Here is a 14,923-nt window from a genome sequence, read left to right as displayed (position 1 = left end):
TCGAAGCCAAATGGCAGAAATGGGGGAAGTGAGAGAACCACAGGGAGACCAAGGTTCTGAGGAGGAATTTGGCTCAGTGCAGGATGAGAGCACGGGAGAACTGACCTCAGAACTCAGAAAAATGCTCCTAGCCCAACAGCATGAACTGAGGGTGAGGGAAATGGAGGAAAGGGAAAGGGAGAAACAAAGACAATTTGAAATGGAAAGGGAAGAGAAACAGAGACAGTTGGAGTTGGAAAGAATGGCGTTTGAGCTGAAGAAGCTGGAAATAATGAGTAGAAATAGGAATAACAATAATAATGAGGGGAACCCAGGGAATGGGGAAGGCAGCCTGTCTAAAACTGACTTGAAGAAATTCCCTGTGTACAACAAGGGAGATTGCCCTGAGGTGTTCTTTTCCCTCGTGGAAAGAGCGTTTGTGGACTTCTCAGTAAGGGAAACTGAGAAGATGACCATTATGCGATCTTTAATCAGTGGCAGCCTGGCAGAAGTCTATGCAGAGATGCCAGTGGAACTGCTGAAAGACTTCGCTGAGTTTAAAAAACTGGTGTTTGCCCGGCATGGGAGAAATGCTGAACAGCTGAGGCAAAAATTCAGGTCACTCACAAAAAAACGAGAGCAGACTTTTACCCAAGTGGGGGCCCAACTGGTGAGGTTGCTAGAGAAATGGCTGTCTCAGGAGGGGACGGAGACCTTCCAGCAGCTCAAAGACCTGATAGCGCTGGAACAATTTTATTCAGTCCTGCAGGGGGAACTAAAGTTCCATGTGCGAGAGAGGAAACCTAAAACTGTGACAGAAGCGGCGGAGATCGCAGATTTTATTTCCCAAATAAGGAAGCCCTTAGGTGCTGAGGGGAAAACTGTGGGTAAGCCCAAAGAAACCTACAGCAGGTACTCTCAGGGACCAGGGAAAAACCAGCAAGGGGGAGGGGCCCATGTTGAAGGGAAGCCCTCTGACATGAAACCACCAAGACCTCAGATTTTGGAGGGAAAACCAAAAACAGATGAGAAAGACTCCCAAGTACAGCAGAAAATGTTATTTCTGTCAAGGAAAGGGCCATCTAATCTCAGAGTGTGAGAAATTAAAGCAGCTAAAGGGAAATTTGCCTCATGATTTGAGTGGAACCAAGCCAAAAGCTGTGTTCTGTGTCCAGACAGAGCAAAGCTCCTTGCCACTGAGGGAGCCTGTTGCCATGGCGACTCACTCTGGACTAGTTACATCTGCTGATCAGGCTGGGGAAAATGGTCCTCTTGTGGAGGTCAAGCGCTGCTTACTAGTTAGGACAGATTTGCAATTGTTTGAGACCGCTGGGGTGGACGTAGGAATACTTGACCATCAGTATAGGGGGCTAAGGGATACTTGTTCCCAGGTGACCCTGTGCCATCCAGACATTATTCCGAGGAAGCATATAATCCCAAATGAAGGTGGCAGGGATTGAGGGGCAGGTGATCTCACTGCCAGTAGCTGAGGTACCTGTGAGCTTTCAAGGCTGGAGGGGAGTTTGGCGTCTAGTGATTTCATCGACTCTGCCAGCAGCCGTGCTCGTGGGAAATGACCTGGCTGAACATGTGAAACGGGTGCTAGTGATTACACACTCACAAGCTACCACGGGGATAGTTCAGGGGGGTCCTGAAGAGCCCGAGGCTGAAACAGATGAGGGTAGTCCCGAAGCTGTGGCAGAAACCTTAAAAACAGACAGCAAATTTGGCCAAGAGCAAAAGGCAGACGCCACTCTCCGAAAGTGTTTTGAAAAGGTGACAGACACCCAGCTAACACCTGAAACCCCAGCGAGATTTCACGAGAAAAAGGGAATTTTATATAGAGAGACCCTGATGAATATCTCAAAAGGGGGAGATGGGATCAGAAGTCAGCTAGTGGTACCTGAAAAGTATCGCCCCATGATCTTACAAAGGGGGCACTCTGACATGTTTGCTGCGCACTTGGGGGTAAACAAAACACAGCAGAGAATCACACAAAATTTTTACTGGCCTGAAATAGGGAAGCAGATCAAGGAGTTCTGTAAACAATGTGATGTGTGTCAGAGGCAGGGGAATAACCGTGACAGGACCAAAGCGAAGTTGTGCCCTTTGCCTGTGATTGACACCCCGTTCAAATGTATAGGAGTGGATATTGTGGGACCTTTGCCCAAGGCCACAAAGAGGGGGAACCGGTTCATTCTCACCATTGTGGACCATGCCACGAGGTACCCCGAAGCCATTCCCTTGACTAACATCGAAACTAACACAGTGGCAGATGCCTTGGTGGGGTATATGTCCAGGATGGGATTTGCCTCAGAAATAATCACAGATTTGGGCACATCGTTTACATCAAAGCTCATGAAACGGTTGTGGCAAATCTGTGGAATTAAACACAAGGAAACCACTGCCTATCACCCCGAAAGTAATGGGTTAACGGAGAAGTTCAATGGGACTCTGATGTGCATGATTAGGGCTTACTTGGCAGAGAATCCAAACAATTGGGACCAGAAGCTGCAATCCCTCTTGTTTGCTTACCGATCAGTGCCCCAAGCCAGTACCGGGTTCAGTCCGTTTGAACTTTTGTTTGGGAGAATAGTAAAAGGTCCACTTGATTTAATCAAACAGAATTGGGAGCAGATCACCCAGGATGACCCACAAGATGTTGTGACGTATATAGACACTTTAATGAATGACCTGAAGAGAAACCTAGAGCTAGCAGCAGAAAACCTGCAAGCTCAGAAGGTCAGACAGAAAACCTGGTATGACCAGAAAGCCAGGGAGAGGCACTTTAACCCAGGGGAGGAAGTGCTTTGGCTTAGGCCCTGCAAAGAGAACAAACTGCAGCTCAAATGGGCAAGACCATACAGGGTCATTTCCAAGATGTCGGACCAGAACAACCTTATAGAACAGGAGGAACACCAAGCACGGAGGGTGGTACATGTGAATGCCCTGAAACCCTACTACAGAGGGGAACAGAGGGTTTTATTCGCCATAAAAGCAGCTGAGAGTGAGGAAGCTGAATTGCCCTTCTGGGAGGGTAGAGGGGAAGTGAAATACAACCCAGATGAGGTGAAGATCAGTCCTGCACTCACCCAAGACCAGCAGCAAGAACTACAAGTGCTGCTCACTAAATATCATAAGGTTTTTTCAAATAAGCCGGGGATAGTGAAGGGAGTGATGCATCGGATCCACACAGGGGATGCACCCCCGCAAGCAGTATCCCCATACCGAGTGACGGGACCCTATAGGGACAAGGTGCTGAAGGAGCTGGACGAGATACTTAGGGAGAACATAATCGTCCCCTCTTCTAGTCCTTGGTCCTCTCCGATAGTCCTGGTGGACAAGCCTGATGGGAGCATTAGATTTGGTGTAGATTACCGGAAATTAAACCGCGTAACCACTCCTTATGCCTACCCAATGCCCAGGCTAGACAACCTGATTGAAACCATAGGGGGTTGTCGGTTCATTTCATCGTTGGACCTAGTAAAGGGTTACTGGCAATTAAGGATTGATCCCAGGGATCAGGAAAAGACCGCATTTTGCAGCCCTTTCGGTCTATATGAGTTTAGAGTCCTTAGTTTTGGTCTCAGAAATGCACCAGCCACATTCCAAAGGCTGATGGACCAGACCTTAGCAGGGCTCAGTGACTTTACTGTGGCCTACATTGACGATATAGGGATCTTCAGCAATACCTGGGAAGATCACCTGAAACACCTGGAGATAGTGCTGCAGAGGTTAAGTGCAGCAGGGCTAACAGTAAAGGCAAGCAAGTGTCAGCTGGGTAGCCCAGAAATAAAATACTTGGGTCACATAGTAGGGGGAGGAGTGATCAAACCCCTAGAGGCCAAGATAGAAGCCGTTCGTGATTGGCCCAGACCCAACACCAAGAAAAAAGTCAAATCATTTCTTGGGTTGGTGGGCTACTACAGAAAGTTCATCCCGAGGTTTAGCGAGATGGCGACTCCGCTGACCGATCTGATGCGGAAGAAGACTGATGACCGCATCCCGTGGACCAGCGACTGTGAGGAGGCGTTCCGGAGGTTGAAGGAGGCGTTAATCAACTATCCTGTCCTGCGTGCTCCAGACTTCGACCGGGAGTTCATCATCTACACCGATGCGTCTAACAGTGGGGTAGGAGCAGTTCTTTGCCAGGAGGATGAAAATGGTGACCAGCTTCCAGTGTCCTACCTGAGTAGGAAACTCCAGAAAGGTGAGAGACATTTGGCAACCGTGGAAAAGGAGTGCCTGGCCATAGTATACGCGATTCAGAAGGCCAAACCTTACATCTGGGGAAGACATTTTGTTCTGTGCACTGACCACTCACCACTGCAGTGGTTAAAGACAATGAAAACCCATAATAGTAAACTTATGAGGTGGGCTTTAAACCTGCAAGATTATGACTTTGAAGTGAAGGTGGTCAGAGGGACAATGAACTGTGTTGCTGACGCCTTGTCAAGAAGACCCGACGAGTGAAGACGGCGAAGAAACCATGGACTGTGTAAATTTTGGTGACCAAAATTTAAATGTACCTGGTTATTGAACAGGCTTGGTTTGTATTAATAAAGGTAACTTAATGTATTGCAAATATTAATGTTTAAATGCAGAAGTGATATGTTTGACCTAGAGTGAGTAAGTATGGGTTATGGGATTGTATTATAATGTATAACTGTTGATGTGTTTTGATCCTGGTTTTTTTTTGGAGAAAAGCACTTTAGCTTTTCCCCCGCAAAACAACTTATAAAGGGGGGAGGTGTCACATACAGCACTGATGGTACCTGTCTGTCATGGGGTTGGAGGGAAAGTTCCATCCTATGGGGAGTGGAAGGCGGGACATCAGGGGGGAGGAGCTGTACTGTATATATATTGGGGGGAAGTCCATCGTAGGAGAGCTGACGTGGAGAAGTGGAGTTGGAGTCTGTGGGTCAGACTGGGTACAACTGTTCGTCAGATAGTACATACCTGATAGGTTCAGGTTTCTATCTAGGTAGCCAGAACTGATAGGTTCAGGGTCTGTGCGTTACCTTAAAGTGTTCCGTGGGAGCCAATCTGTTGTATGTGTATGATCGGGACTATACCAAGTTCCAGTATCCTATTTACCTGATCCTTTTATTTACCCTGTTTGTTTTTTCAATAAACCTTGTTCTTTTGTTTATTAAAATCCATTCCTGGTCTGGGTGACTTGGTAGAGCGAATGGTTGGTGGCAGCCTAACTACAGGGTGGGGTACTCCAGTAGGTCTGGGGTTGCTACACCCCCTATTGGTCTCCTGAACCCCATGGGTGCCTGTTGGGTCATCCTATTGGATGTGATAGATGTAAGAAAATATCCAATTTGTCCCCCCCCCCTTTGGACCTGTGGGTTAGTGGCTGCCAAGTTTGTGAATTTGTGTGACCCATTGTGCAGCTTATCTTTAAACATTACAGTCTTTGCCTGAAGCCCTGTGAGTTGGCCTTGAATGGGGGGGGGTGGTTCTCACAAAGCTGTGTCAGTTTAAAGCTGTATCAGTTTAACAGCAGTGTGATAATGTAGGAATGTTTCTGTGAGCACCAAGGGGGAGGGGTCAGGAATGAGGATACAAAATACATTGACTGTAGAACATGCATATAAAGTACAGATACAAAATGCATATAGAATATTATAGTAAAGAAATAGTAAGAACTCATATTTCAATTACAGGTACAAGGTATGATTACTTGTGTAAAATACTGATTATGAATGTTAAGTACATGTGAATCAAATAGCACGTGTTGTCTTAAATTGTAAAGCCGGTACTTCGTATATGTTATATCAGAACCTCATTCTTGCCCCCTATCACACCTAGCAGTGAAGGCTTATGGGAGTTCAAGAATATTGAGGGATCCAAGGTTAGGAGGAGACAGGAGTGCGAGTGAAGGGTCCCCTCTGCTTTCATTATGACCTGTTAAACTTCTGCCTGTCAGGAAGCCGTTAAAAGGGAACAGAAGCTCCCCTCTCCATGGGGGAGGGGACTCAGAAGGCAAATCATACAATTAAACAGAAAACATGAGGTAAGAACAGCCCTGCCCGAGCGCAAAAAAAAAAAGGAAGGGAAAAAGGCTGTCAAATCTTCTCAAGAGGCCAAAAAGGTAGACGCACAAGTTCAGCCTGAGGGGAAGAAGAAGATCCGCCCTTCCCCCTCCCTCAACCTCCCTCCTGAGGGAAAAACGGCGGCAAATCCTGTCAGAGGCCCCCCCTCCAAACTGCGCACGCGCCCTTCTCTGTCGCCTAGAAGGGAGAAGGCAAGGCGCCTGCGCAGAGAAAGGCGGTTGCCAGGCGCGCCAATTCGAAATGGACGCCTGAGGAAGAAAGAAAGAAGGGGGGGCTGGGGAGATGAAGTGACCGGGGGGGGTTAACGTTGCCCCCCCTTTCTGTCTGCTCTTACCTTCGCCTTCCCTGAAGAACAAAAGAGCATAACAGCTGCTCTCTGTCAGAGGCCCCCCCCTCAGACATCACCCCATAGTCGGGGCGGGGGGTTAAGGGAAGGGCTGGGTGCCTCCCGACCCTTCTCCCTTCGGAGGTTGGCGGGTGGGGTGAGAGCAAGGCTAAAGGGGGGGGCTTGGAAGGCTCGGTCGCCCCAGCAACCTATACAATGGGGGGCTCTTAAGAGGAGCCTGCCAACGGGCGCTTATGGGGGGGCTTTCTCACCCCCCCTTTCCCCATCCCCTCATATCCATCCCTCTGAAAGCCATAGAGGCAGGTTTCGCAGTCTGCGTGTGGGGTGAGGGGGGTGAGGTTGGAGAGGGACGTGCAAGGCATTGCAAACCTTCCTGGGCGCAGCAAGTGGCGGGGGGGGGCGAAGATACCAAAAACCTCTCAGCCTGACCTTCCCCCGGACCCTTCCGTCCTGGTTTTTTTTTTTTTTTGAGGGGGCGCTTTGCACCCTCCATCTCCTCTTCCCCCAACAAGCGCCCTCGCAGGATGGGGGGGGGAGAACAGGCACACGAAAGCCTCTTTGCCCCCCCCGTCCATTTATGGATCCCCTTCAGAGGGTCACCCATGGGTTCAATTCGAGGGGGTGTGTGGAAGAGAGAACCCGCATCTCTATCGCTCTCGGTCCCCCTCCTTCCTCGGGCTCTGATCTTCACTAGATTGAGGGAAGGGAGGATTCCCCCTTCCCCCCCCCACTAGAATTCCCCCCATCTCCCTCTCTCTGCCCACGCATCAGCCCCCCCTTTACACCCCGTTTCCCCCCTTTTATTGCAAGAAGATCAGGAGGTCCTTCACCTCTTTCTCTCCATTCATAAGGAAGGAGGGGAAAACTAGAGCTTCCTAGCTCTTACGTCCAACCGGAAGCGGAAGGATTGCGCCTTCCCCTCTTTCCCTCCATCTCTATGGTCCCCGGTCCAGCCGCTTGCTGGGAGGCCTCCCCGGGAGTTCCGCGCATCAAGACCCTGGGAGGAGGTGGGTCGTGGGGGTGGGGGTGGGGCGCAGGACGTGGGGGCGTTAGGGTGTGTGTGTGTGTGTGTGTGTGTGTGTGTGTGCGCGCATAGCTGTTGTGGAACGAGAGAGAGAGAGGGACACGGCAGTGGGGGGGATGTGGGGGGCTGGCGTTGCACCCGCCCCTTGCAAGGCAGGCGTTTGAAGGGAAGGTCGCTCTCCATTTCCTCCCCCCACCATCCTGCCTGCACCCGGTGGGTGTAAAAAAGGGGGGGGGGTCCTTTGGCTCTTGTCTTCTTTGCAAAGGTAAAATCTCAAAGGGGGAGGCGGATCTCTGAAAGAAACTCCATCCTAGCCACCCCTTGGCCGCAGCTTGGAAGGACCTCCAAGTCCAAGGGGGGGAGGGGGGAGAGCTGGACTACGGAGGTGTTGTAGGGTTAGAGAAGGAGGAGTTGCTGCAAAGGGAAGAAGGATTGTGAATGTCTTCTGCATGTCATCTTCCTCTTCTCTCTGTCCAAATTGCCCTTTAGGGACTCTAAAGAAGGGTTCCCGATCCAGTTGCTCTCTCGGCTGCCTGATCCGGCAGAGAGGAGAGCGGATCCATCTCAAGACCAGATCTGGGGATCCACGACAGGAGAGCGGAGAGGTTTGTGGGTTTTTTTCCTCCCTGCCTGGCGTGAGGGCTTCCTTGTGTCCTTCCGAGCAGGAAAGGTCTTTTTTCCCCTTTCTTTCTCTGAGAGGAAGGCAGTGATGAAACAGGCTGAGAAGCTGACGGACTTTCCTTTGCGGGATGTTTTTCAGCGGAGGCAAAATGAATCCTCTCAAAAACAGGACCTTGTGGCAAGTTCGGCAAGCTTCCATGCAGAATATTTTTCTCGTGGTTTGGTCCTGCAGGCCCAGTTCTGGACCATCCACTTTACAAAAGGCCCGCTCCTCATTTGCCAGGACACATCCCCTCCATTTTTGGACTCTCCTTAGAGAGCCTTTAGGGACGTGGTGGCGCTGTGGGCTAAACCGCAGAAGCCTGTGCTGCAGGGTCAGAAGACCAAGCAGTCGTAAGATCGAATCCACGCGACGGAATGAGCACCCGTCGCCTGTCCCAGCTCCCGCCAACCTAGCGGTTCGAAAGCATGCAAATGCAAGTAGATAAATAGGTACCACCTCGGTGGGAAGGTAAACAGCATTCCGTGTCTAAATCACACTGGCCATGTGACCACGGAAGATTGTCTTCGGACAAACGCTGGCTCTACGGCTTGAAGAGCGCGATGAGCACCGCCCCCTAGAGTCGGACACGACTGGACAAAAATTGTCAAGGGGAACCTTTACCTTTACTAGAGAGCCTGCTCTGCCACAGAGTCTCCCCTTCCCACAACTGCTTCAGACTTTTGGCTTTCCAAACTCCACCCTCACCCCTTTTTAAAAAATCTGGGGCTGGGGTGTGTGTGTGTGTGTTTCCCTCTCCCAGGAGGTCCTTTGTAAAGTGAACAGCTCTGAAGTGTCCATTTTTGACCAAAGCGTCCCCACATCCGTTGCAAAGGCAGCAAGGGAAGTTAGCAGCAGGTCCCTGCAGTCTGTGTCTCTCCTGTGAAGGGTGGTCGGTGAGCTCCGAGGGAAGAAGGCAGCCTGAGCAAGGTCGGGGTTGGAAGAGAGTAGGGGATGATGATGTTCCTGCAAGTGAGAAATGTCTTGAGACATGCATTGAGTCTTCCCGGGGTTCCACGAAACTACCACATTCCTTCGGGCACACAGGATACTGAGGCCGAGAACCACCCGGGCAAGTGGGCTGTGCATTGGTATCTTTCTTAATCCAAGACAGTGAAATGGATTTTTTAATGGCCTTGTTACAAAAGAAGGATGCCACCCATGGAAATCAACTAGGCAGTGAAATGGGGGTGGGAGAGAGAGAGAGGTTCTGTGTGATTTTTGTTGGTGCCAGTTTTGTGTGAGAAAGTGGCATGGGCCGATGGTCTGCGTCTGTGCTTCCAAGCAGAGAGGATCGCAGAAGGAGGACACCATCTAAGTATATTTGTACTTCTACAGGTACTTATAGAATTACAAATGGCTTATGCGGCTTTGGGAACAATATCAATCAATAAATTTCACACAGTTGCAGATCTCACTGTGCCGATATAGTTATAAGATACTTAGGTTTAACAGCAACAGCAGAGATTCAGGGGGATTGCGGGGAACCCAGGACCCTAGGGGATGAATTAGGATCAGTGGTTGTGAGACAGCCTTTCTCTATATTTAGGAACATGTTTCTTTCTCAAACTACAAATCCCAAAATCCTGTGTCTGTGGGGATTCTGGGATTGTAGTCAATGAAAGGAACTCTTCCCAGCTCTGCCATCACCTCCTCCTCCTTTCTGGGTGGTCATTTCCTCCGTTTCCCCCTGCCCACCTGCTTGTCCTGACCTTAGGAAGATTATACCCGATTTCATCATCTCTACGGTCATTAGATCTTTCAGATGTAAACAAGTGTGTTTTAAGAGTTTTACATCAAAAGATGGAGCTTCTCCCCACATTCGACCCCCTGATCTCACACAGGAGGATCATGAAGGTTTAATCTGAGCTCAAATGCCTTGGTCTGCATGGGGTGGGGGAGAAAGGCTTCAGCACAATATGCAATGATCCTCTGTTAAATTTAAGATAAAATCTTTCCCATAGGTCCCTACCAAGTGCTGTTTTTTTGGGGGGGGGAATTTCTACTCCTCTGTGAGTGCCCCTCAAGGAGGACTGGACAGAGGCAGACCACCTAGCCTGAAGGGAGAGAATAAATTGTGAAAAACGGGCAGCCCTCCCTCCAGGTCGGAGGTTCCTGGGTCGTGACAAAAGGCCAGTGTGAGGAGCTGGCTGGTTCCCTGAGCCTTCCTCCAGCAGCGCCCCTTTCTGCCAAGTGGAGGAAAGCTTGTCCGGCAACCCAAGGAGTTCCCGAGGCCCCTTTTCCACCCTTTCCCCGGGAATGGAGGGCAGGACACGTCCCAACGGGCTCAAGCGACAGGAAGCCGGATTTTGGTTTAAGATCAGGGGAAATCTTCCTAATGGTTTGAGGAGTACGACAACAGAACCTGCGACCTTAGGAGCCCTTTCAAGGGGAAAATTGGACCACCCTCTGTCCAGCCAGCTTTGATTTGGATTCCTTCAGGGAGCAAGAGGTATATGGACGGGATGTCCTCGGAGGCCCCCGTCCAACTTCATTGTTCCAGGATTCTAAGAAACAGAGAGGCAGCCTGCACTGGATGGATTTTCGCTCTCTCTGAAAACTCAGCTGCGCCGCTTGGGGGTCCTCCTGGATTCATCCCTGAGCCTGAATACCCACGCTTTGGTGGCGACCAGGAGGGCCTCTGCACAAACGGGTGCGCCAGCCGGGCTTGTTCCTGGAGGGGTCGGATGTGGCCACATCTGGTGACGTCTGCCTTAGTTACAACCCAGCTGGATTACTGTCATGCACTCTGGGGAGGGTGTCTTCTGTCAAGTGTTTCCAAACTTCAGTGGGTTCAAAACCCTTCAGAGCCGTTGACCTTGCAAAAGATCTGCTGGGAGAGGGATGTCTCCTCCACCTCCTGGGGCCGACATGGAGGGTGGGAGCTGGGAAAAGGGCCAAAGGGAAGGAAGGGAGACCATCTCCTCCCTCCCTCCCTCTCGGGGGAACTCTCTCTGCCTTTCTTCTTCCCTCCTGCCCTCCAAGATATTGCCTGCTCCCAAGGGGTCTGTCTTCTTCGGTCACCTCTGAGTCACTTTGGACCCTCCTGCATTTCGAATGTTTGTTTTTAATTATTTCAATTCTTGATTTATGAGCTAATTAAACAAATGACTCAGTGAATAATTGAGTAATGAAACGTGGGGGGGACAGCAGGCGCCTTTTCTGGCTGCATCCAGAGCCCCTTCAAGGGTCCGAGGGCCACTAGGAGGCAGGGAGAGAGGGTGCAGAGGTTGCCCCTTTGCAAGACGGTGGGGGTCTGGATGTGGCCCCCTCCCCTCCAACCAACCTACTCTTCCCCCCAACCTCCATCCCTCCTTCCCCCAGCCCCTCTTCCCCCCAGGGACGTTGCAGGTCCTTCCATCCCTTCCCTCTGAAGCTTGGGGGCCAAGGGAGGGAGTCATTTCCAGCAAACACCCCCAACCTGAATTTAGGTTTATCAGGCAGGCGGGGGGAGGGGGAGAGAAAATAGTGTCTCCTGGGGAGAACTGAGTGGAAATGGAAATCAACCGACCCCCTTTTCTACCCCCAAACAGGCACCCCCAAACCTTCCCCTGATGACTCCCCCCTCCCCCCACTGTGGATTTCCAGGAGTTGCCTCCTTCTGTTATGGTGATGAAATTTAGTCCAAGGGTTGCCAGGAGGGGAGAGGGTGCAGAGGTAACCCCTTTGCAAGAGGGGGGTCTGGATATAACCTTCTCCCCCCACACCCATGCCTAGTACCCCTCCTTCTCCCCCCAGCCCCATTTCCCAGCCAGGGACGCTGCAAGTCCTTCCTTCCCCTCCTTCCCAGGCCAGGGGGGGCAACACTCACCCCCCATGGACTTAGCTTTACCAGGAGGGGCAGGACGGAAATCAAGGGACACTTTTTCTCTCCCCCCACTTTTCTGACCCCCACCGTAGGAGGAAGAATTGAGCAGAAAGCCCCCCCTTCCCATTAGGCACCGTTGCCTGGGGGGAGTAAGAAGAGTCTCTTGGGCCCGAAGGGCCAGATCGGGACACCCCTCACCCACTTTCCCCTGAAACAGGGAAGAGACCCCCCCTGAGGACCAAGGCCTGCCACACCTTGGGGGGAATCTCAGCCCCCTCCCCATACATCCTTCCTCCCACTCCCCCCATATATCCCAACCGTCCACCTCCTTCTGGGTCCTCCACCAGGAAACTCACGAGGAAGCCCACCCCTCGCTCCGCCACAACTGCACTCCTGGGAGGACCATAGAGTTGGGTCATGGGGGGGAGAGAAGGAGGGGCAGGCGCGTGGCTTCCGCTTCCGGTTGGAGCTAGAGCGAGGAGCCCCTCCTCCCCCCCCGCAAAGTGAGGGGGTGGTTGTGGTTGAGGCAGGAGGGGGGAGATCTGTGGGGATCGCGGGGGGTGGGGAGAGTAAGGGGGATTATGAATGGGACACCCCCACACACAATACACCCCCCGCAGACCCACAACAACACCCCCCCCACACCCACAAAAACCTAGCCTGACGGTCCCTGGCCTTGGTTTCCTTCTTTCTTGACCACCATTTCTATACCGGCTTTTCTCCTGAAGTATCATGAGGGGGCCAACACTCTACTGGGCCAAACCAATTCCCGCTCTGAGAAAGGATGCACAAAAGCCACCCCGAGAACACACTTGAAGCACAAAGCCTCCCCCCAAGACTCCCTGTGTCAGAAGCCCCACCAGGCCCTTCCCTGTGTTTTGTGGAGGGGTTTTTTGGGAGGGGGGACAGCGTCTCCCCATCCACCACAGGCCGCCCCCCTTCCTCGGCCTGCTTTTTGACCGACCAGGAGTGCCTCTCTCTTGCCTGGCTTCAGGGTCAGCTTCGTCCAGTCCCTTCCTGACACCTGGAACAGGTCTAGAACCACAATGGCCTTTTCCTGGAAAGGAGAGACAAAGGAGAGGCCGAGTGGGGGGTCACGACCCACCCCAAAACTCCGGACAAACTCGGCCAGCGGTATCATGTAGATGTTCAATAGCATAGGGGACAAAATCGGAGGGATCCCACAGGCCGGTGGCCAGGGTGTGGAGCAGGAGTCCCATCAGGACCACCCACTGGGTCATCCCCTCAAAAGAAGACCGGATCCACCACAAAAGAGAGCCTCCCTTCGTTAGCCTAATTTGACTTTGTTCTGACTCTTTTTTAATTTGTTGAATTTTAAAGTTGTAAAGTTTTAAATGCTTGGGATCGTTAGTGCAACCGGTAAAACCTATGCAAACTTAATTTGGCTTCGTTCTGAGTCTTCGTTAATTTTTTGTGAATTCCCCCCCCCATTAAATTCACCAAAAATTAACGAAGAGTCAGAACAAAGCCAAACTAAGTTTGCACACAATTTAGAAGGTGCTCTAATGAATCCAAGCATGTAAAACAGTTTCTGAGTCTTCGTTAATTTTTTGTGAATTTTTTCCGCCCCATTAGAAAAAATGGAGCCCAACTTTTGACAGCTCCATTATTTCCTGTGGGGGAGGAAAAATTCACAAAAATTAACGAAAAGTCAGAAACTGTTTTAAATGCTTTGAATCGTTAGTGCACCTTCTAAATCATGTGCAAACTTAGTTTGGCTTTGTTCTGACTCTTCATTAATTTTTGGTGATTTTTTTCCTCCCCCATAGGAAAGCATGGAGCCCAACTTTTGACAGCTGTCAAAAGTTGGTGGGGGAGAAAAAAAATCAGCAAAAATTAACAAAAAGTCAGATCAAAGCCAAATTAAGTTTGCACCCATTTTAGAAGGTGCAGTAATGATTCCAAGCATTTAAAACCGTTTTCGAACTTTTAAAGACACTTTTAAAATTGAAAAACTGACATCGCAAAACCATTGAAATGCATTGAATAGGCTTCAGTGCATTCCAATGGGGGGAACATTGTATCGCTTAATGATGTTTCCTATGGGTTTTTTCGCTTAAGTATGGCAATCCGTGCCTTTTGGAATGGATTAACCGGTTTTCAATGCATCTCTATAGGAAAACGCGTTTCACTTAACGATGTTTTCCCATAGCGTTTTTTAACCAATTAACATCGTTAAGCGAGGCACCTATCCTTAAGTTTCTGTTCAGACTGAAGCTGTTCCCACATTCTTTGCATTTCAAAGGTTTCCCCTTTGTATGAGATCTTGGATGAATAGAAAGATGACTGCTTTTATAAAAGATCCCCCTACATTCCATGTATTTCTATGGCCTCTCCCCTTTTTGACGTCTTTGATATCTACCGGTCAGAACTTCATTAGGATACCTGGCTCGACAGGAAAACTACAGAAATTTACAGACCTCCCAGGCAAGGAGATTCTACAATTCATCAATGCTGATGTGATTGCAGGGAAAGGGTGAATCTCAAAATGAGAATCTGTGGGGGTTTGGTATTCTCAGACATCTGGATATGTGCTGTTTCTCCTGTGGGTTCCAATAAACACAACTGATCCACTGGGGTCATGCCAAAAGCCTTCTCTGAGGAGCTTCTCCATTTCTCCCTTTCTCTCTTCAGCTAGCCTGCCTCTTTTCTACCTGATCTTTCTCCTCCACTATCTCTCCCCAATAGGAGGGTTTCTCCGATCTTACCTCTCTCCGACTCCTTTCTGCCACTCATGAGGTATAATCCCACTGTTTGGTCCAGGGTTTCTCCATTCATATCCACGCCCAGCCTTGTGATAAAATCCTTTCCTTCTTTTGCCCTTCTACCTCTCCAGCTTCCGCTGTCTCCCTTCTTGATGGTTCACCGATATATTTCTCTTCCCTCTTCCTGTCTTATTCCTTCCTTTTTCTCCTGCATCTCTGCTGCTCCTAAGATTCATTTACGTGGTGGATCCTTCCTTTCCTCTGAAAGACTTTCTGCTTCCCTCCCTGGAACTTCCACCTTAGACACCCCAGGC

General features: G+C 50.3%; 1 protein-coding gene across 3 annotated transcripts in view; it reads left to right on the top strand.

Annotated features, from left to right (window-relative positions):
- Positions 1 to 7,447: 7,447 nt before the first annotated feature.
- Positions 7,448 to 14,923, top strand: part of LOC144587191 (uncharacterized) — a 116,139-nt gene continuing 108,663 nt past the window's right edge. For all 3 annotated transcript variants that reach the window (XR_013542396.1, XR_013542394.1, XM_078386904.1), the window contains exon 1: positions 7,448 to 8,019. The gene's annotated coding sequence lies outside the window, so the exon portion shown is untranslated. The remainder of the gene's footprint in view (positions 8,020 to 14,923) is intronic.

Source organism: Pogona vitticeps, chromosome 2, assembly GCF_051106095.1.
Source record: "Pogona vitticeps strain Pit_001003342236 chromosome 2, PviZW2.1, whole genome shotgun sequence".
NCBI lineage: Eukaryota > Metazoa > Chordata > Lepidosauria > Squamata > Agamidae > Pogona > Pogona vitticeps.
Note: the sequence above shows the minus strand (reverse complement) of the source record. Positions and strands in the feature narration are given on the sequence as shown.